Genomic DNA, 22,531 nt, shown 5'->3' on the forward strand with positions numbered 1-22,531 from the left:
GCAGTGGGGTGACATTTTGGAGGAAGAGAAAAAGGACCTTGTGGATGCTACTGAGGAGGAGGAGGAGGAGGAGGAGGCCCAGGAGGATGTGGAAGATGAGGCTGAGGAGGAGGAGGATGGAGGATAGGCGGTGGTGAGGGTCCAGCAGGACAGGAAGGTGAGGGAGGCCCACATCGCCACAAAGTTCTCCCGCTAGGAGACGTGGGGTCCAACAGCTCCAACCTTCCCCCCTGAGAGCATTCAATCCCTGCCCTGCACCCCCTGCACCCTTTACCAAACCCCCTCACATCGTCCCATTGGGTTGTGTTGGGGGTGGGGGGGCGATCCTAGGGTCCGGTATGTGATGAGGATGTCATCCCAGGCTGTTTTTCACTGTGCCTACTGTCAGCCCCATTGCTGGGACTGCTTTTTAGGCCAATGGGAACTGGGGCAGAGAAACTCAGAACGCAGAGCCCCGCTACAGTGGTGGGAGGGGGCAGTGACTTTGAAACCCTGACAGTACTTTCAGATGAGCACTTGGAGTTTACCACAGCAGTCAGGGATCTGGCACCAGATCCACAGAACTCTGGTGGTAGGTATCGTCGGTGCACACTCAGTGCGCCAAAGGGCCTCTTTCGCATTGAACAAATCTCTGAGAATGGTTGGGAGGTGGATCACAGACAGAGGAGTCACAGTTGTGCGGTGCAAAAATATTGAATAGTGATTAATTACAGTGCGTTCCTACTGCCCTCCTGGTGACCCTACAATGTTTTAATCTTACGTGGCTTATCGCCATGCCTAGGGTGATCCCCCAGGGTGTACATCAGAGGTGGAGGCAGTCAGCTGAGTTCCGCACCCCTTGCCAGGCATCCCCTAGGGGGCTGGGACCTGTCACTGGTGTAGCCACGCCACCTTATTCAGCCCGTTGAACTGTGAGATGCACCGGTGACAGGAAGGGAGGATTCAGAAGGACTGGGGTCAACCGAAGTCTCCCAGGTGTAAGTCTCCAGCATGGGCTCCAGCCCTTCCTCCTCCCTTGGGGTACCCTTAGGCCCCCCTGGGGCACTTCATGGGACTGAGGGCAGCTGGGGTGAACTCCAGAAGCCTCTGCACCACCGAGCCCTGCTAGTCTTGGAGGACCAATTGTGTCTGCACCATGGTGTGCAAGCTCTCAGCGGTAGCTCTCTGAGACAGGGCCAAGCTCTCGAGCCCAACAGCAATGGCCCACTGCGATTGAGCCAAGCTTTCAAAGCCCGCAGCCATGGCCCGCTATGTCTTCAGCATGCTCCCAAGGCCCTCAGCCATGGTCCTCTGAGACTCTGAGCCTTGGACCCTGCCACTCATGGCTACCATTTCCTGCCCCAGGCTTTCCACTGTGGCTGCCACTCTGATGCAACGATGACACTATCTCCTGAACCTGAAGGCTGTGGGACTCCTCCAAGAGGCCTGGCAGATGCCGGAATGTTGCTGACACTCCCTCCTGCAATCCCCGGCTCTGCCTCTCCATCTCTAACAGCTTCGGGAGAACTGATCCCAGCGGCTCGGCAGCTGGCTGGGGGTCAGCCGTTTCCTTAGCTCTGGCAAACCTCTCCCCAGCCGAGACCATGGACATTCCCACCTCCAGTGGCTGTGCTGTGTGAAACAGGAAGTGTCCCAGAAGCCTCATCGCTAACACGTCCCACCATGGTGACTGTGCTGGTGGATGGTGCAGGCAATGCCTGGGTCGACATTGATGCTTTCCTTGGACATGTCCTTGGAGGTTTCCGCGGAGCTTTCTTCTGTGGCATCAACAGGGGTAACAGCCGGGGGGCTGACTCCTGAGGTTCCGGCCTCATCAGGGTTCATCTCCTGCAAAACAAGACACACCGTTCAGTGCAAGGGAGGGTTGTGTATCTGGGCAGGTTGCAACTTACTTGAGATAGGTCATATGAATGAAGATTTTGTGGCTCCTCACTTCCATGGCACACACCGTCTGGCCTGTCAATCACGGTTCTCTCCTCTGCCTCTCCTGGGAGCTCCATCACACGCTCCTCTAAGGGAGTCAGAAGACGCAGCTCCACCTCCCGGTCTTCTCCCACTTCCGGTCATTATGGGCCATCTTCTCCTGCGTAGGCAAAAGGGGGGATTGAAAGCCTGATGGCTGGCAGGGTGTGGGCTGTCAAGAGTGTCCGACGTGGGGTGTCGAGGGTGGACATGGAGGCAATCGGGTAGCATACATCGGTACCATGCCTCGAAAGGCAGGGGTTGTGTCGGGGGCTGCCAGAGGGGTTGGAGGAAGGTTCTAGAAGGTCAGCGGCTGGAAGGCCATGGGATGTCAAGGATTAGATCGACGTGGACATTCCAAGTGCAACATACGGCACTGATGCCAGGAAGGGATGGACACTCACCCTTGCTGCCCGAACATAGTCATTCATTTCCTTGCTGCACTGGGGGCCAGTCCTCCCTGTCAGTGTGCCTGCTGCTGCTGACTGCTGACTGCTGCTGCCACTGCTTCCCAGGCCACATTGCCAGCCTGACCCTTGGGTCGTTGATCATCTCGGGGGAAAAGGCCTCTCCTCCACAGCATTCAGCAGCCGTCCCAGCTCCCCCTCAGTGAAGTGTGGGGCTGCTCTGCGCAGTGCCATCTTTCTGGTGTGACTGACTGTGGTGCATTTAAACGCAGGTCACCCTACTTAATGGCGCATGGCTGTGGCCACTTCAGGTGAGTCATGCCCCTGGAGCCTCTGTGCCAGCGTGGAGACTCTGTCATTGCACTGCGTGTCGAGAGATTGCGATGTGGAGCACGCCTAAGAGGCCAGCATAGTTCACCCCATTTTTCTCACTGTTGTGATACTTAGAAATGTTTTGAGAAAATTCCGCCCCATTAGTTACTGGTAATCCACATTTGGAAAGCTGTCAAATCAGAATTAATCAATCAACTCTGTTTGTGTGTTCATATCGACAATGAGGCTTCAAATGCATTGGCCTGATGGTTTATTGGCTTTTAACACCTGTGTTTAATGTGTACTAATGATACAGGACAATTTCAAATATTAATTCCTGATCTGTTTCAGGCAATGAGGTATTTTCTTACTAAGATCCTGTCACCCAGCTGCTCGATATACAAATGAAAAATCAAATTACAGCTTGCACTTTTGGAAACGCTAGATAAAAAAATACCCTTAATGTTTCTAGACATATACGCCAAGAAATTCAGCAGCATCTAACTTGGGACACCTTATTTGCAAAGCGTTAACAGCAGACACTCAAAGGGGGCATTCTAAGGAGCCCAGGATTTTGCACCTCAGTATCAGGTGAGTCATGCCCCTGGAGCCTCTGTGCCAGCGCGGAGACTCTGTCATTGCACTGCGTGTTGAGAGATTGCGATGTGGAGCACGCCTAGGAGTAATGCTGGAAATCTTGAACCTGGGAGCAATGGTGATTAAGATGAGGAATAATCTTCTTGTCATTCTGTACTGCTTATTGTTGATTTTCCAGGAGGCAAACAGCATTGGTGTTGGATGCTTCAAGCACAAACCAAAGTTGCAAGAGGAACAGAAGCAGATGCTAGGCTCCTTACTTGTGTGCTTCATGTCTGACCTGGGTGAAGGACGCCTCTTGTTTTGTCTGTACCAAAATGGTGTCCAGTTTGGCATTCCCCCAAATTACGCACATCCATTATGGACACAATGGTGAACACAAAATGGTACCCGTAGCATGGAAGCGTAAAGGAGAACATGCCACTGTCTACATCAATGGGGACGAAGTAGAAAGGGTTGAGAGCTCCAAGTTTTTAGCTGTCCAGATCACCAACAACCTGTCCTGGTCCCCCCATGCCGACACTATAGTTAAGAAAGCCCACCAAAGCCTCTATTTTCTCAGAAGACTAAGGAAATTTGGCATGTCAGCTACAACTCTCACCAACTTTTACAGATGCCCCATAGAAAGCATTCTTTCTGGTTTTATCACAGCTAGGTTAAAAAGTAGGGTCACTAGGGTGGCCATCTCTGGGCTGCTCCCAATGCCTCGTGCCAGTGAGGCTAAGAATAGGGAGTTGGTTCAAATGAATGCCTGGCTAAAGGACTGGTCCAGGAGGGAGGGCTTTATTTTCATAGACCAATGGGAGGTTTTCAGGAGAGGATGGCACCTGTACAAGAGGGAGGGGTCACAACTAAGTTGGAAGGGCACAAATATCCTGGCTGGGAGCTTTGCTAATGCAGTTCGGGGGGGTTTAAACTAGTATGGCAGGGGGGTGGGGATCAAACTATTAGGTCTATAAGTGTGGTGGCTGGGGATGAGCTTGGGGCTGGGACAAGGCTGGCAAAGAAGAAGAGCACTCTGGGGGAGGACGACCTCACTGAGCCTGGGGGTCTGGAGTGCTTATACTTCAATGCAAGGAGCGTAGCAGGTAAAACAGACGAACTTGGGGCCTTAATGCGCACGAGGAATTTGGATGTGGTTGCGGTGACAGAGACTTGGTTTAAAGAGGGACAGGACTGGCAGCTGAATATTCCAGGGTACAAGTGTTTTAGGCGAGACAGAGGAGGGGCCAAAAGAGGTGGGGGAGTAGTGGTATTGGTTGGAGAGCATATTACAGCGGTGCAGAGGAAGGACAATTCGGAGGAGTCGTGTAGCGAGTCACTCTGGGTGGAGCTTAGAAACAGGAAAGGCGCAGTCACTATGTTGGGGGTGTACTACAGGCCCCCCAACAGCCCAAGGGAAGTGGAAGAATGGATATGTCAGGAGATACTGGATAGGTGCAGGAAATATAGGGTTGTTGTAGTGGGAGACTTCAATTTCCCTGGTATAGACTGGAAATCGCTGAGGGCAGGGACTCTGGATGGGGAGGAATTTGTAAAATGTGTACAGGAGGGTTCGTTGGAACAATATGTGGACAGCCCAACTAGAGAGGGGGCTATACTGGACCTGGTCCTGGGGAATGAGCCCGGTCAGGTCTTCAAAGTTTTGGTTGGGGAACATGTGGCAAATAGTGACCACAATTCTGTTAGCTTTAGGATAGTGATGGAAAAGGATGAGTGGTGTCCCAAGGGTAAGGTGTTGGATTGGGGGAAGGCTAACTTTATTGGGATCAGGCAGAAATTGGCAGCTCTTGATTGGGAGAGGCTGTTTGAGGGTAAATCCACATCTGGTATGTGGCAGTCTTTTAAGGAACGGTTGTTAGGGCTACAGGACAAGCATGTGCCTGTAAAAAAGAAGGATAGGAAGGGTAGGATTAGGGAACCGTGGATAACCAGGGAAATTGAGGGACTGGTCAAAAGGAAAAGAGAGGCGTATGTTAGGTCCAATCAGCTAAAAACGGAGGGAGCTCTGGAGGAGTACAATGAAAGTAGGAAAATACTCAAACGGGGAATTAGGAGAGCAAAAAGGGGTCACGAAATGTTCTTGGCAGACAGGATTAAGGAGAATCCCAAGGCATTTTATTCATACGTTAGGAACAAAAGGGTTGTTAGGGAAAAAATCGGACCTCTCAGGGACAAAAGTGGGGACTTATGCTTGGAGCCCAAAGAGGTAGGGGAGATCCTAAATGAATACTTTGCGTCGGTATTCACAAAGGAGAGGGATGTGTTGACTGGGAGTGTCTCGGAGGGGAGTGTTGAACCGTTGGAGAAAATCTCCATTACAAAGGAGGAAGTGTTAGGTTTGTTAGAGAATATAAAGACTGACAAATCCCCAGGGCCTGATGGAATCTATCCAAGGTTGCTCAGGGAGACGAGAGGTGAAATCGTTGGGCCTCTGACGCAAATCTTTGTCTCGTCACTGGACACAGGTGAGGTCCCAGAGGATTGGAGGATAGCCATTGTGGTCCCGTTATTTAAGAAGGGTAGGAAGGATAACCCGGGTAATTATAGGCCGGTGAGCTTGACGTCCGTGGTGGGGAAGTTGTTGGAGAAGATTCTTAAAGATAGGATGTATGCGCATTTAGAAAGGAATAAACTCATTAACGATAGTCAACATGGTTTTGTGAGAGGGAGGTCATGCCTCACTAACCTGGTGGTGTTTTTTGAAGAAGTGACCAAAATGGTTGACGAAGGAAGGGCCGTGGATGTTGTCTATATGGACTTTAGTAAAGCGTTTGACAAAGTCCCTCATGGTAGGCTAGTGAAAAAGGTTGGATCCCATGGGATAAAGGGGGAGGTGGCTAGATGGGTGGAGAACTGGCTTGGTCATAGAAGACAGAGGGTGGTAGTGGAAGGGTCTTTTTCCGGCTGGAGGCCTGTGACTAGTGGTGTACCGCAGGGCTCTGTATTGGGACCTCTGCTGTTTGTGATTTATATAAATGATCTGGAAGAAGGAGTAACTGGGGTGATCAGTAAGTTTGCGGACGACACAAAACTGGCAGGACTTGCAGATAGTGAGGAACATTGTCAGAGGCTACAGAAGGATATAGATAGGCTGGAAATTTGGGCAAGGAAATGGCAGATGGAGTTCAATCCTGATAAATGCGAAGTGATGCATTTTGGTGGGAATAATGTAAGGAGGAGCTACACGATAAATGGAAGAACCATAAAGGGTGTAGAGACGCAGAGGGACCTGGGTGTGCAAGTCCACAGATCTTTGAAGGTGACGTCACAGGTGGAGAAGGTGGTGAAGAAGGCATGTGGCATGCTTGCCTTTATAGGACGGGGCATAGAGTATAAAAGTTGGGGTCTGATGTTGCAGATGTATAGAACGTTGGTTCGGCCGCATTTGGAATACTGCGTCCAGTTCTGGTCGCCACACTACCAGAAGGACGTGGAGGCTTTGGAGAGAGTACAGAGGAGGTTTACCAGGATGTTGCCTGGTATGGAGGGGCTTGGTTATGAGGAGAGATTGGGGAAACTGGGGTTGTTCTCCTTGGAAAGACGGAGGATGAGGGGAGACTTAATAGAGGTGTATAAAATTATGAAAGGCATAGATAGGGTGAACGGTGGGAAGCTTTTCCCCGGGTCGGTGGTGATGTTCACGAGGGGTCATAGGTTCAAGGTGAAGGGGGGGAGGTTTAACACAGATATCAGAAGGACCTATTTCACACAGAGGGTCGTGGGGGCCTGGAATGTGTTGCCGGGCAAGGTGGTGGAGGCGGACACACTGGGAACGTTTAAGACTTATCTAGACAGCTATATGAACGGAGTGGGAATGGAGGGATACAAAAGAGTGGTCTAGTTTGGACCAGGGAGCGGCGCGGGCTAATTGTTCCTTGTTTCTCGTGGAAGTGGAAATGACTAGGGTTGGGAAGCATTTTCCGATCAGGGCCATTGTGATCTTCTGGACTCGTTTCGATCGCCTCAGGGGGTCGGAGAGGAATTTCCCAGATTTTTTTTTCCCCATATTGGCCCTGGGGTTTTTCACTCTGGGTTTTCGCCTCTCCCTGGAGATCACATGGTCTGGAATGGTGGGGTGGGGGTGAGTTAATAGGTTGTAATGAACAAAGCATCGTAGCTGTGGGGGACAGCTCGGTGGATAGGATATTGGTATGTAGATAGGCTGGAAAATTGGGCGGGGATCCTGGATTCAGGATTCAATCCTGGACCGGGGAGCGGCGCGGGCTTGGAGGGCCGAAGGGCCTGTTCCTGTGCTGTATTGTTCTTTGTTCTTTGTTCTTTGTTCTTGGTATGGCTCCTGCTCTGCCCAAGACTGCAAGGAACTACAAAAGGTTGCGAATGTAGCCCAATCCATCATGCAAACCAGCCTCCCATCCATTGACTCTGTCTAACTTCCCGCTGCCTCGGCAAAGCAGCCAACATAATAAAGGACCCCATGCACCCCGGACATTCTCTCTTCCACCTTCTTCCGTTGGGAAAAAGATACAAAGTCTGAGGTCATGTACCAACTGACTCAAGAACAACTTCTTCCCTGCTGCTGTCAGACTTTTGAATGGACTTACCTTGCATTAAGCTGATCTTTCTCTACACTCTAGCTATGACTGTAACACTACATTCTCCACTCTCTCGTTTCCTTCTCTATGAACGGTATGTTTTGTCTGTATAGCGTGCACGAATCAATATTTTTCACTATATGTTAATACATGTGATAAGAATAAATCAAATCAAATCAAGAAAACCCAGCTGCTCCAAATCCAAGTCTCTAGCCCAGACTCACTTTAACTGATTTGCTGTGAATTACATTGAGAATGGAATTGTCAGATTTATGTTTTGCATTTTTAAGCAGGTTAACTCCTACCAATAAACTAGGTTGTCTAATTTAGTGGGGTGCATATGATTCGTAGCAATAGAGTTCCAGGCTAATGTAATGAAAAGCTTGAATTTGAATTCTGGTTTTAAATGCATCGGCACTCAAATTATTTACCTCAGTATTTAAATGCAAAAAGAACCATTATTAAGCCACTAGATGGAGTGCTTTGTAGTAGCATAACAGAATGGATCTCAGAGAAAATTCCGTGGTATTATTTTGTCCATCGGTGTGTCGGTTCTACAAATGTCCTCGTTTAGTTTCCAAACTCAGTGAGTTTTCCGTGTGAAAGTTTACCATGAACTTGCTATTCGAGTGCTTCTTTGCAAGTTCTTAATCAACGGTCTATCGTATTAGTGACCATGTAAAGGTCTTGTTAAAAGGGAGCAATTTTCTGATCTCACTGCAGCCGGCACAGACCGTGCGGATCCCAGAAAATAGCATGTGGGCCTACTGGGCCTATTCAAAGGGTGTAAGGCTGATTAGGAAATATTTAAAGAAGTATTTAAATATACTTAACCCATTTGACGCCCGATTCTCCCAGTTCCTGGGATCTCTGACCCGCGGGTACGGCATGAGACCAGTGAGAATCACTGCTGGTCTGCACCAGCGGACGCCAGGCGCAATGTTCATGCCAGGATGCTCGGAAGCCTTTGAAGCCTCCAGATGGCCAGGGACAATGCTGGATAATGCTCATCAGGCAGTGCCCACCTGGCAGTACCTACCTGGCACTCTGGTAGTGCTAGTTGGGCACTGCCATGGGGATGGGGCCTGTTTGGGGGCTATGACAGGGCAAGCCATGATGGAGGGGCGATGATGAGGGGCTATGCAGGGGGGCCGTGCGGGGAGGGTCATGCAGCAGGGGTCATGCAGGGGCAGAGTATGAAAGGAGGTATGTTGGGGGACATATCAGAGATCACGAAGGGAGACCCATTGGGAGGGATCCAATGTCCTGATGCCAGAGATCCATGTTGGGGAGGGGGTGGGGAAACAAGCCGCTGTCGATAGGGGGCTCCCGATGTCTGTGGAGGGAGGGGGGAAAGAGGTTTCCCAGTACACTGTGAGGTCAGTGTGCTCTTACAAAACGGTGCCCGAGCGCTTTGCTGCCAGGCTTACTGATGAGTTTACCCCCCCCAACTCCACCCCAGAAACGGCACGAATCTCACCACTCTCCCAAAAAATGACTAAGGATTTTATGGCCACGCTCGCCCCAAAACCGGAAAATCCCGCCCAAGGTCAACAGACCTTTTCATGGTCCACTCCCCGCCTGCTATGATTCCTGTGGCAGGCAGGACTGGAAAATTCCCCCCTAAGTGTAGGTCGATTGCAGTCCAGACAGCGCCTGACAGAGTGGCATGGATTATTTTGGTATTCTCACCGTTATGACACTTTGTTTTGGGAAAATTCTGCTTCTCCACCGACTGAATTATTTCCAGCATTTTCTAGTTTTATTTCAGATTTGCAGCATCTGCAGTATTTTGCAGAAATTTAAGGGGTAGGAGATTTGGAGGGGATTTGAGGAAAACCTTTTTCACTCAGAGGGTGATGGGAATCTAGAACTTACTGACTGAAAGGGTGGTTTAGACAGGAATCCTTACATTGTTTAAGAAGCATTTAGATGAGCACTTGACACACTATAGCACACAAGGTTATGGACCAAGGGCTGAAAAATGGGATTAGAATAGGTAGGTTCTTGATGGCCAGCGCAGACAAGGTGGCTGAAGAGTCTCTTTCTGTGCTGTAAAACTCTATGGCCAGAATTTTCCAGCGGAGATTTGGCTGAGTGCCAAATTCTCTGTCTTCGCTTGCAGTGGCGGTGAGTGTGAATGACCGGAAAATTCCGGCTCATACTTTAACCAAGACGTTAATCGTTTGTTACCACTCATGACCATAAAGATATTAGAATAAGCATTTGGATGATATAAGGACAAAAGCTATCAAATTTCACCTGAGCTTTCAATTGTGTAAGTGATTCCACTGTAAAGGATGAATTCAATATAATATTAAAGAGGAGTTCAAATTAAATATGAAACTTACAAACAGTATCAAAGATGAGCAATGAAGTGTGTCCTTTTAAGAGATCACAGTGTACACGCAAGGTATCAACTTAGAATCATAGAATAGAATCCCTACAGTGCAGAGGAGGCCATTCGGACTATTGTGTCTGCACCAACAACAATCCCACCCAGGCCCAATCCCCGTAACCCCGTGTAGTTACTCTGATAATCCCCCTAACACTAAGGGGCAATTTAGCATAGCCACTCAACCTAACCTGCACATCTTTGGACTGTGGGAGGAAACTGGGGCGCCCGGAGGAAACCCATGCGGACACTTGTTGCTTTTTTATAAAGATAATTGCTATCATCTCAGGATCCTCAAGCTCTGCCCTACCTACAGCCAAGGAGATCTACAACTAACCTTTATCCTATCAATGCTACTTTATCTGCTAACAGGTATGTGATAGTGGGCTAGTGATGGTTCCTTTCTCTAATTTATCACTCTCCCCTTCAAGAGAAGTCAGATCTCCAAGTTGCACTGTGCCATCCCAGTTTGGCTAAAGGATTGTGATGGTATAGTGGCAATGTCATTGGACTTGTAATCCAGAGGCCAGGATTAACGATCAGGAGATATGAAATTAAATCCCACTCCAGCAGCTGGGGCATTTAAATTCAGTTAATTACAACGGTCTAGAGTAAAAACTAGTATCAGTAGAATACTTACCATGAAGCTAGAAGATTGATGGAAGAATCCATATTGTTCACAAATACTCTTTAGATGAAGAAAAGATCTTATAAGTTCTATGTATGACACCACACCCACAACAATGTGGTTAACACTTAACTGCTATTGGAAATGGCCCAGGAAACGACTCAGTTGTTAAAGATAGACAATAAGAACTGGCCCACATCCCATAAACAAATATAAAGAATCAAGAGTGGAGGCACTGGGCAAATTCAAAATGTGCCCTTTCTGTTATCCTACTTCAGTTGTCCCTCCCTTGCTATCGCACCATGTGTTGTTCTAGTTCATTGCTTCAGCACCCCATCAGTCAAATCTGATTTAAGATGTAAATTTCCATCGAACTATTTTTCAGAAATGTGCAACAATTGTAATATCAGTGAAACTAAGAATTCAAGAGGGATCGAGTTGGGTCTGGGATTGAAAGGTTTAGGGCAGAATTTTCCGTCCATTCAAGCTGGTGGGATTTTCTGGTCCCACTGCAGTGAATGGAGATTTGGCTAAGCACCAAATTCTCCATCCTCACTGGCAACAGCAGCAGGGAGTGAACGGCCAAGACAGATATAAATCGAGTTGATCAAATGCTCCATGCAATACAATGACTTTTGAGCTACTGGGGCTAAGGTTGATGGGCGGGAGTGGGGTTGGGGGGGAGTGGGGTGGGGGGGGGGGGGGGGGGGAGTGGGGTGGGGGGGGTCTCTGATAATACCAGTAGCCTACAGTTACATAGTGGAATTGTCAGGGGAAAAGAATATTCTGGAGATTTGCATAGTAATTTTAGGAAGTTTTCCCTCAACAAAAAGGTTGGTTACATTCCACAGTTTATTTGTAAACTGATGCCCTGAACTGTTCTCCTACATCCTATTGTACCAACAGTTAAAATAATAAAAAAGCAATGCTGTAAAGTTAAGAACTATTCATGTGCAAATGTCAAAAAAAATTGTTGATTTGCTAAGTGTAATGATGCACACTCACAGACTTTGTCAGGAACACAAAGGGTCTTTATTAATCAGGGAAAACTGTACTAAGGCAGGCAGTCCCTGGGCTGCCCCTACGTGCCTTTTACATGTCTTCCAGATGCCTTCTGCTCAAGAGAGAGGACTCCACCCCCCCAGGGCCATTACCCACTCTCAGCCCCAATTTGTCCCTCGAGTCAGGTGGCCCTCCTCTGCTGTGTTTCCCTTAAAGGGACAATCACCACACTGAGAAATGTAGCAGAGATGTTTCTGTGAGGAACAATAAAAATAATCATAAGGAAGCCGGATCAAAATAGAATCCAGCATCTAGGGCATCCATGACTTAGAACAGGTGAAAGGCCTCTGTATCAATTATGCTATCAGGCAGTTTGGTGAGCATTGAAAAGCTGCAAGATCATATTCATCATTCTGGCTCGACTTTAAAGGAATGCCAATTGTATCCATTGGGTCAACTTTAAGATTTTCAGCCCAATGAAAATAAAAAATATCTCCTGTCGTCTCAACCATTCATCTGACCGCAGATAGTGTCCATTCCTTTGTAATCCCAGCTGTGTCCTCCGGTGTTAAAAATTCTGCTCTGTCCCACTGATCAGCTAGCATTTCCAGCTGATTTAGGCAAGGGTCTACACAGATAAAATCCAATAATTAAGACCCCTCTGGAGCCCATACTGTCGAGGATCCATTCATTTCAGCTCCTACCCATCCGATCCCTTTGAGAAATAAAAATCAGCCCTCATGTGACTGTTTTCATAGGGTCATTATGGCAAAGAAGGAGGCCATTTGGCCCATTGAGTCCATGTCATCTCTCGATAGAGCAATCCAGTCAGTCCCAAACCCTCGCTCTATCCCATAGCCTTTCAAGTTTATTTTGTTCAAGTGCCTATCCAATCTCCTTTTGAAATCATTCATCATCTCCATTTCCTTCACATTTGTAGACAGGTGAGTTCCACATCATTACCACTCACTGCATAAAAACGTTCTTCCTCACTTCACCTCTGCAACTCTTGCCCAAAACCACTTAACCCTTACACCATCAACTAACGGGAACAGCTTCTACCTTATAAGAACAGTACAGCACAGGAAACAGGCCCTTCGGCCCTCTAACGCTTTCCCAAACATAGAGTCATAGAGGTTTACAACATGGAAACAGGCCCTTCGGCCTAACTTGTCCATGCCACTCTTTTTTTTAAAACCCCTAAGAGAGTCCCAATTGCCCGCATTTGGCCCATATCCCTCTAAACCCATCTTACCCATGTAACTGTCTAAACGCTTTTTAAAAGACAAAATTGTACCCACCTCTACTACTACCTCTGGCAGCTTGTGCCAGACACTCACCACCCTCTGTGTGAAAAAATTGCCCCTCTGGACACTTTTGTATCTCTCCCCTCTCACCTTAAACCTATGTCTTCTAGTTTTAGACTCCCCTACCTTTGGGAAAAGATATTGACTATCTAGCTGACCTATGCCCCTCATTATTTTATAGACCTCTGCAAGATCACCCCTGAGCCTTCTACGCTCCAGAGAAATAAGTCCCAGTCTATCCAGCCTCTTCTTATAGCTCAAACCATCAAGTCCCGGTAGCATCCTACTAAATCTCTTCTGCGCTCTTTCTAGTTTATAATATCCTTTCTATAATAGGGTGACGAGAACTGTACACAGTATTCCAAGTGTGGCCTTACCAATGTTTTGTACAACTTCAACAAGACGCCCCAACTTCTGTATTCAATGTTCTGACCAATGAAACCAAGCATGCTGAATGCCTTCTTCACCACTCTGTCCACCTGTGACTCCACTTTCAAGGAGCTATGAACCTGTATCCCTAGATCTCTTTGTTCTGTAACTCTCCCCAATGCCCTACCATTAACTGAGTAAGTCCTGCCCTGGTTTAATCTACCAAAATACATCACCTCGCATTTATCTAAATTAAACTCTATCTGCCATTCGTCAACCCACTGGCCCAATTGATCAAGATTCCGTTGCAATCCAAGATAACCTTCTTCACTGTCCACTATATCACCAATCTTGATGTCATCTGCAAACTTACTAACTATACCTCCTATATTCTCATCCAAATCATTTATATAAATGACAAATAACAGTGGACCCAGCACCGATCCCTGAGGCACACCACTGGTCACAGGTCTCCAGTTTGAAAAACAACCCTCTACAACCACCCTCTGGCTTCTGTCATCAAGCCAATTTTGTATCCATTTAGCTACCTCACCCTAGATCCTGTGAGATTTAACCATATGCAACAACCTACCCATGCAGTACCTTGTCAAAGGCCTTGCTAAAGTGCATGTAGACAACATCAACTGCACTCATCTACCTCCTTGGTTAGCCCTTCAAAAAACTCAATCAAATTTGTGATTCATGATTTTCCACTCACAAAGCCATGCTGATTGTTCCTAATCAGTCCTTGTGTCTCTAAATGCCTGTAGATCCTCTCTCTCAAAATACCTTCCAACAACTTACCCACCACAGATGTGAGGCTCACTGGCCTGTTGTTCCCAGGCTTTTCCCTCCAGCTCTTTTTAAACAAAGGTACAACATTTGCCACCCTCCAATCTTGAGGCACCTCACCTGTGACTATCGATGATTCAAATATCTCTGCGAGGGGAGCCGCAATTTCCTCCCTAGCCTCCCACAATGTCCTGGATACACTTCATCAGGTCCCGGGGATTTATCTACCTTGATGCACTCTAAGACTTACAGCACCTCCTTCTCTGTAATATGTACACTCCTCAAAACATCACTATTTATATTCCCAAGTTCCCTAACATCCATGCTTTTCTCAACAGTAAATACCGATGAGAAATATTCATTTAGGATCTCACCCATCTCTTGTGGATCCGCACATAAATGACCTTGTTGATCCTTAAGAGGCCCTACTCTCTTCCTAGTTACTCTTTTGGCCTTTATGTATTTGTAGAAGCTCTTTGGATTCTCCTTTGCCTTATCTGCCAAAACAATCTCATGCCCTACACTCCCTATACTCTTCAAGGGATTCACTTGATCCCAGCTGCCTATACATGTCATATGCCTCCTTCTTCTTCTTGACCAGGGCCTCACCAAAGTGCATCACCACACTTCTCTTTATTCAATTCCACCTTAATATCCCGAGTCATCCAGGGTTCCCTACTTCTTCCAGCCTTGCCCTTCACTCTAAGAGGAATGTGTTTACCCTGAACCCTGGTTAACACATTTTTGAAAGCCTCCCACTTACCAGACATCCCTTTGCCTTCCCACAGACTCCCCCAATTAACTTTTAGAAGTTCCTGCCTGATACCATCAAAATTGGCCTGTACATGTACACCTCTATATAATCTCTCCTCAATCTTTGCTCCAAAGAAAATAATCCCAGCCATTCCAAGCTAACTTTGTTGCTACAATCCCTGGAACCATTTTTTTGGTAAATCACTTCTGCACTCTTCCAAAGAAACTCACATGCTTCCTAAAGAGTGGTGACCAGAACAGGGTACAATATTTTAGTTGTGGTCTTATCAGAGCTTTATACAGATTCAACATAACTTCCTTCCTTTTCACTTGGTATCCCTATTTATAAAGCCCTAGATCCCATCTGCTTTGCTAACTGCCCTGTCAAATGTGTTGCCACCCCACAAAGATCTACACACATGGACCCCAGTCCTTCTGTCCCTGTACATTTTTTCAAACTGTGCTACTTAATATAAAAAGTCTCCTCCTATTCCTTCAGCCAAAGTGCATCACCACACTCTTCTCTGTATTCAATTCCACCTGTTACTTGTCTGCCTATTCTGTCAGCCTATCTATGTCCTGTTGCAGTTTATTGGTATCATCCTCTCTATCAGTCACACCTCCAAGTTAGGAATCATGTTGTCAGGGACATACTGCAAAAGTTGTGTGTGCAGAATGGGCAATCAAAATGCCCTACTATTTTTAAACTCAGTGAGACGTTCCAGCAATTAATTTGGTGGCACTGTTAAAATGTGTAATATGATTCTCAAAGCAAATATCAATAATGAGTTTAGAGAATACCGGATCAGATAGTTGGGATACAGAGCTTCAAGTGAAATGACCTTATCTTGGCATAGCCAACTGAGAAATCCAATGACAGAGTTACAATGGAATCATTGTGCAAGGTTATAAAGTGCTGGATAGTCCTCCCACACAGTAGGCTAAATGTGTCAACAATGCACTAAGTTCAGCAGTTGTTTGGCAAGCAGTTCTAAGAATCACCTGGCATGAAAAGCAAGCCTGTTCAATGAAAGTCAATGCAGCAGTGGGATCTCAGCCAAGAAGTTCTACAATGACAGAAAAAGTACTACATTGATTATTGGACAGCAAGCGGTTTCAGTGTAGACAAGCATGATCTAATCCCAGAAAAAGTTCTCTGGGGAAAATAAATTTAGAGGTACATAAAACAAGTTACAGGAGGTGATACTGAGCACCTACTGGGTATTGGTTCATCCCCATCTACAGCATATATACAATTCAGTCAAAATATTATGGGAAAGATAACATGCACTGGAAAAGATACAGCAAAGAACTGCTCATCTGATATCCAGTATCAGATACCTGAACAATAGATTGAGATTCGGGAGGATAACTTTATTTACATTAGAAGAAGAAATAATGGGGAGGCAGTGGTGTAGTGGTATTGTCACTAGACTAGTAATCCAGAGACTCTGGGAAACTGGGTTCGAATCTGAATTCAATAAAAATCTGATATTAAAAGTCTAATGATAACCATGAAACCATTGCCAATTGTTGTAAGCGGTGGCACAGTGGTTAGCACTGCTGCTTCACAGCACCAGGAACCTGGGTTCGATTCCCGGCTGGGATCACTGTCTGTGTGGAGTTTGCATGTTCTCCCCGTGTCTGTGTGGATTTCCTCTGATGCTCCAGTTTCCTCCCACAATCTGAAAGACATGCTGGTTAGGTGCATTGACCCGAAGAGGCGCCGAAGTGTGGCGACTGGGGGAATTTCACAGTAACTTCATTGCAGTATTAATGTAAGCCTTACTTGTGACTAATAAATAATCTTTAACTTTAAAAATGCATCTGGTTCACTAATGTCCGTTAGGGAAGGAAATCTGTCATCCTTACCTGGTCTGGCCTACATGTGACTCCAGAGCCACAGCAATCTGGTTGATTCTTAAATGCCCTCAGGGATGGGCAATAAATGTTGGCACAGCCAGCGATGCCCACATCCCATGAAAAAAAATTTTAAAAGCACCCTTAGCCCTACACTGGAAGTTAAACCTTGACTTTAGTGTTCAAGTTCTGAAGTGGGCCTTGCACCCACAACCTTCTGACCCAGAGGGGAGTGTGCTGCCAATAGAGACATGCGGACCCTCAGTTCTTGACACTCAGAAAGAGATTCCAAGGACAGTTGTTGGATCTGGAATGACAGCAACAAGTGCTTCCATGTAGGGCCTGAGGAAACCTTAGATGAGTGATTTTGTTATATAATTATGATGTGGAGTTGCTGGCATTGGACTGGGGTGGGCACAGTAAGTAGTCTCACAACACCAGGTTAAAGTCCAACAGGTTTATTTGGTAGCACTAGCTTTCAGAGCGTTGCCCCTTCATCAGGTGAGTGAAGAGTTTGGTTCACAAACAGGGCATATATAGACACAAACTCAATTACAAGATAATGGTTGGAATGCGAGTCTTAACAGGTAATCAAGTCTTTACAGGTGCAGACAATATGAGTGGAGAGAGGGTTAAACACAGGTTAAAGAGGTGTGAATTGTCTCCAGCCAGGACAGTTAGTGAGATTTTGCAAGCCCAGGCAAGTCGTGGAGGTTTAGGCCACACCCCTTGACACTGCCTGGTGCCCAGTGGGCAGTTCCAGGGTGCCAGGCTGGCACTGCCAGGGTTCTCAGGCTGGCAGTGCCCCATGTGAAGCCCCTGCCCTCGACCACCCAGGGGGCCTCAGTGGCCTCTAGTACCACCAGTGTGGCCATCATGTCTGTCCGCGTTGCAGGGGGACCATACATGATCCTCACCAATGAGAATAATGCAGGCAATTCAGTGCTGGTATCATCAAGAGAGATGCGAAACTGGGCGCGAGCATGGTTTTTTGCCTCTCTCACAATCTTACCAGTTTGCTACCCTGGCGTGACGAGCCAGTAAGATCGCCCCCTCAGAGTCTGACTGAAAACCAACATCTTTCTCTGCAGATCTTCTGGCACCTTATCAAAAAAAAACAGGTGGGTGTGTTTCAGCTGTCATGTTGAGGGGTGGAGCCTAAACACATCGGACAAGCCCGGCTGCACTGAGATTGGGGCGCCCTTTGTAAAAATAACTTCCCCCCCCCCACCCCCAACCCACCATGGAGGTCGCAGGGGATCCCCCCTCCCCCCTCCCCCCCACAATCAGAGCCGACATTCTTCCCCGCGATCTGAGCTGGCATCAACCTCCTTTGATCAGAGCCGACATTCCCCCAACCACACCCGCACAATCAGAGCTGGCATATCTCCCTTGGCACCACCACTTCCCTCTGAAAATCACTGGCATCGGATCCCCTGCACCCAAACGGTCACTGTTAGCATCCTCAATTCCCATGACTGCGCCCCCCCCATTCCCACCATCATGAAAAAATGAGAAACCCCCGCCCCATGAGGCTCCCACTAGGGCCCACACCAGGCACTGTCCCCTGGCACAAGTTGGCATGATGCCAACCCAGCAGTACCATAAGGCAATGTCAGGGGCAGTGCCAAGATACTGGCTGGCCATGTCCCTCTACCCCAGGGAGGACTATACTCACCTTTACACCCCCGGGGATCCCCAAAACAGGTGCACATCTGGGTGAAGCTGTTGTAAATCTAAATATGCCTGGGGGGAATATATGGCGAGGATCATCTGAATATTTGCATTTATTAAAATATGTTAAAATTAGGTACATGCCCGTTATAACAAAGAACAAAGAACAATACAGCACAGGAACAGGCCCTTCGGCCCTCCAAGCCCGCGCCACTCCCTGGTCCAAACTAGACCATTCTTTTGTATCCCTCCATTCCCACTCCGTTCATGTGGCTATCTAGATAAGTCTTAAACGTTCCCAGTGTGGCCGCCTCCACCACCTTGCCCGGCAGCGCATTCCAGGCCCCCACCACCCTCTGCGTAAAATATGTCCTTCTGATATCCATGTTAAACCTCCCCCCCCTCACCTTGAACCTATGACCCCTCGTGAACGTCACCACCGACCTGGGAAAAAGCTTCCCACCATTCACCCTATCTATGCCTTTCATAATTTTATACACCTCTACTAGGTCACCCCTCATCCTCCGTCTTTCCAGTGAGAACAACCCCAGTTTACCCAATCTCTCCTCATAACTAAGCCCTTCCATACCAGGCAACATCCTGGTAAACCTCCTCTGTACTCTCTCTAAAGCCTCCACATTCTTCTGGTAGTGTGGCGACCAGAACTGGGCGCAGTATTCCAAATGCGGCCGAACCAACGTTCTATACAACCGCAACATCAGACCCCAACTTTCATACTCTATGCCCCGTCCTATAAAGGCAAGCATGCCATATGCTGCCTTCACTACCTTCTCCACCTGTTATGGGTGTGAATCTGATTATGTCGCTGGCGAGGGGCAGTGATAATCAGCGACCGCAATCTTGCCAGCGAGATTTGCGACTTTTGGGTTTCACCAGATCTAAAGCCCTCACTGTCATTCCCATGGATAGAGAACACGGACTCAAGATCATCCCCTCCCGTTTTGTCAGTGATAGCACTCTCCCTTCTCCAGAGGGCAGAATGAGGGGTTGAAGTGATGTGCACACCACGGTGTAAGACTTTGGGCCATTGCTCTAACATTTGCTGCCCTGCTTATGTCATTGAAACACTTCCTGCATTGATTCACAAGCATGGCACCATGCAGGTTTGTACAACTGCTTCAACTTGCATATTTGGAGTATTCCTTTCAAATACTGGAGTCGGGGTCACCTGCAGGTTGTCATCAAAGCCACTGAAGTTAATTGGACAGGTAGCCTGGAAATTAGATATTAACGCAATTGTTGGGTTAAAAAGCCTTGGACAGATTTTCTGGATCTCCCCAGCACTACTGGGCCTCCCAGCTCCCAGCTTAACTGTGCAATAAAATCCAACCTATTATAGAACAAAGAACAATACAGCACAGGAACAGGCCCTTTGGCCCTCCAAGCCCGCGCCGCTCCCCGGTCCAGGATTGAATCCTGAATCCAGGATCCCCGCCCAATTTTCCAGCCTATCTACATGCCTGGTACATGCCTATGATTCTGGTACAAGCCAAGGACTTGTTCAGATGTAAGTGTCAACAATTGTTTAGCATTCTCCTGCTTCTAAAAAGTGCAAACATGTAACCCCACAATCCTAAACTCTAACAAGTCAAACGTAACAGACAAAATGCATGTTTAGCAAAACACTTGATGCTTAAATTGTGTTTAGTCTGAAGTTTATAACAATTGGGAGCCAGAGTTGCTATGTTATGAAACTTTGTATTTAATCATTAAGGAGCTCAAAGCGGAAGAGAAGACACGGGACTGTAACAGGTTGAAAATTGATTCAGATTTGTTTTCGGGTTCACAACCAGCAACCAGCGTTCCCCAACCGGGAGGCACATTATGTGAGGTCGCATTGACATACTTTACTGGAGTTTCCAGCTCCTGCTGTTTTTCCATTGACTGTGACCCGAAGGTAAGGCCTGGAAAGCAGGGTTAGGGTAGGTACAGGGAGGTAATGTAAAGGCCCGTCTGATCACAAGCATATGGAGTCAAGGGACCACTCCTGTTCCAATGAACAATTTCTGATATTTTTGAAAATACAACAACAAATATTTATGTAGCACTTTTAAAGTAATGAAATGTCCTCAGGCTCTTAACAGGAGTATTATAAAGTATAGGTACCAATCGTTGGCAAACTCAAGGGGTTCTGAAGAATCCAAGGTGCAGCAGATTCAGCTTCTGCTGTTTGTTATCAATCAGTTTTGGCAAGGGACCTATAGCAGGCATTCAGCCCCTCATTAAGGGATCCGTTTGCCTGAAAAATAAACCAATAAGTTTAGTAGTGGCCTGAATAAATGCATAGTTGGAGTGAGACATCCCAATGCCAAATTGGGCATTGTTGCATCCTATTAGGCCTGGAAAGCAGGGCTGTTGATGTTGAATGTAGGCCCCATTCTGGGTGAAAGTTGGCGGTGAATTATCGGAACATCAGGCTTAGGAACAGGGGTTGGTCATTTGCTCCTTGGAACCTGCTCCACATTTGATAAGATCGTAACTGATCCTTTTTTGGTCTCAACTCCATTTCTCTCTCTACCACTGAGTTCGGCAATTTCTTTCCATTCAAATAATAATCTGCCTTTCTAGTCTTCCTGTCAAAGTGGACAGGCTGGTATTTTCCCACACGATACTCCTTCTTGCAAATTTTTGCCCACTTGTCCATATCCCTTCGCAGATTCTCTACCTCCGCCTGACAATTTATTTCCCTACTTATCTTGGCGTCATCAGCAGAGTTAGCTACCACGCATTCCCTCTCATCAACTGCAAATTAAACAACTGGGTCATAGAATTTCCTTACAATGAGCTGCCAATTCGTTCTTTGTAAGATTACAGTAATGATCTCACAGTTGATAATCCTTTTGTGAGACACATCACAGGCAAGAAACATATAGGCTGTTGCCATCAGCAGAAAGCCAGTCCAAAACTAAACAGAAAGTCATCCCGTGGATTAACAGTGTACGTTAAACTGTTCATAAGATTTATAGTGTATGATTACACAGCAGTATCTAATTTTACTATTCAGATTATTATTATAAACCATTCAGACTTTGCTCTTACAGTTTATGGTGCCACCTGAACTCTAACTGAATTGTTCTATGCTTAGTGAGCAAACCATTCGACACTGGATAATGAAGGAACTTTAAAGCATGGGTGAGGTTGCAATAGTCTGTGAGTACTTTCAAATATATCCAACTAATGTTTCTGATGCGGAATGTTCAGATTTTAAACGGGCTGCAACATGCCAGCATTTCAGGTTCCAGTCTGAAATTCAGATGGGCTTGTGTTGATGTCGTGATGCTATCATATGACTGAAGAACAATAGTTGCAGCATAGGCAGCCTTTAACGCTGAATAATATCAAAGATTATATCAAATGTGCAACCAGTTTTAGCAGTTGAATCTCATTGGCAAACTATTTTTGGAAACCTCCTGTCTTTGAGGCGGTGAAGATTATCGTTATTGTTAAAAAGCGCAGAAATTTTTCCTCACTCTAATCCATGTTGCCAGAATTCTCTGACCTCGCTCGCGGCTGGGATTATCTGGTCCCACTGCTCCGAACAGAAATTTGGCTGAGCACCAGATTCTTCATTCTCACTGGCAGCAGTAGCGGAGCGTACAAGACAGGAGAATTAGCAATTCTAAAACTGTAATTTTGAAGCTTTATCTCCATAGGTCACATCATATAACTGTTAAAAGAGAATAACTTCATAGAATCCCTACTGTGCAGAAGGAGGCCATTCAGCCCATCAAGCCTGCACCAACAACAATTCCACCTAGACTCTATCCCAGTAACCCCATGTATTTACGCTGCTAGTCCCCCTGACACTAAGGGACAATTTTGCATGGCCAATCAACCTAACCAGCACATCTTTGGACTGTGGGAGGAAACCGGAGCACCCGGAGGAAACCCACGCA

This window comes from Mustelus asterias, chromosome 6 (genome assembly GCF_964213995.1).
Source record: "Mustelus asterias chromosome 6, sMusAst1.hap1.1, whole genome shotgun sequence".
NCBI classification, from domain to species: Eukaryota; Metazoa; Chordata; class Chondrichthyes; order Carcharhiniformes; family Triakidae; genus Mustelus; species Mustelus asterias.